This window comes from Austrofundulus limnaeus, unplaced genomic scaffold, assembly GCF_001266775.1.
Source record: "Austrofundulus limnaeus strain Quisiro unplaced genomic scaffold, Austrofundulus_limnaeus-1.0 Scaffold379, whole genome shotgun sequence".
In the NCBI taxonomy this organism is placed as follows: Eukaryota; Metazoa; Chordata; class Actinopteri; order Cyprinodontiformes; family Rivulidae; genus Austrofundulus; species Austrofundulus limnaeus.
This window is the reverse complement of record NW_013952781.1, coordinates 355149-356459: the sequence shown is the minus strand read 5'-3', so window position 1 is coordinate 356459 and position 1311 is coordinate 355149. Positions and strand designations below refer to the sequence as shown.

Sequence of the window (1311 nt, the reverse complement as noted above, 5' to 3'; positions counted from 1 at the left end):
TTTTTATTTTACTGTGAACACAGTAATATAATTGTGGATTTTTCCTGAGAAAATCTTTCATTTATCTGGACTAACAGAAGGTTCAGAACTGATTATAAACAGAAATGTTAATTAATCATCATAAATGTTCTGTAGTGATTTCTCTTACAGTCTATCAGAAGAAAGCTGAAAAGAGGTTATCATCTCTTGTGAACAACCATGGAATTTTAACCTTGAGCTGGCGCCGCTGGCAAATCTTTTATCTTTCTTTCCCTGACTCATCTCTAAGCCTGAGGGCGGAACCAAAGATTGTCCATTTCTTTTACTAACCCAGATGGCTTTGAGTGACAGACTCTTACTCCTGACTTCAACCGAGGAAGACAAAGCTGAGTTTCTCTCCGGAGGACTCAGTTTGGCTTTTAAGTCTGATCCCATGAGCCAACTAGGGAAGACTTAACAGCACCGCACGCTGCCAGCGGTCCCACCCCGAGGCTTCAAGCCTCTAAAGTGTGTTTTCACCTCCCGTGGGGAGATTTTATTTTGAAAACCAGGGACCGGATGACAGCTGGAATCTTTCTGGCTTGGACTGAAACAGACGAACAGTTACCTGAAAAACACCTACTCGCCAAGGACCAGTAAGCGAGCCAATAAAAAGTTCCCTGACTGATAGGAGGTAAGACAGTTCCTACCCAGGGGTGACTCAAGAAGCCACCACCAGGTAAAGCTGACGTGTTCGGGGTGACGTGTCTTGTGGAAACTAAGCGCAGAAGGGACCTGCTGATCCGGTTGACCACACTTTGATAAAGTAAAAGTAGTAGTAACCTACTAACCTTACATTCCTCCTTTTCCTTGTTCTTAATTTGCCAAAACTTAAGCTGAAAGTGCCAGTAAAATTGTTTGGTTGTTAACATCAGAGCTGACGTTTTGCTGTTCTATATAAGTAATCTGAGTTGATGTGAATTGAAATTCGGATGCGGATTTGATCTCATTTAACTTTGACACTTTTTATAGGAATAACCACAATTAAGTGTACTTATGATTTGTTCAATTTGTGTAAATAAATGATTGCATAGTCTTTTATGAATCAACTTGAACTCGTCTGAACATTCACTTATTGTGTCACTTTTCACTTCGCACAATCAAGATATTAAAAGTAATGAGAAATACCTTGGTAAAACTTTCCTCATAACCTTGTGTRTGAGAGATGTAGGAGAAGCTTAACGCCACCTTAAGCTCCCCTCCTACATAATCCTCTCATGAACCAAATCAGAAAATATTCCATCTTTAAAAGTGTCAAATATAAAATGTTGTCTACTAATGAAGTTCATCTTT

General features: G+C 39.6%; 1 protein-coding gene across 1 annotated transcript in view; it reads right to left on the bottom strand.

The window, feature by feature from the left end:
* The window catches only part of fbxo8 (F-box protein 8), a gene marked incomplete in the record, with an annotated part of 19555 nt that overhangs the window by 16456 nt on the left and 1788 nt on the right, over positions 1–1311 (bottom strand).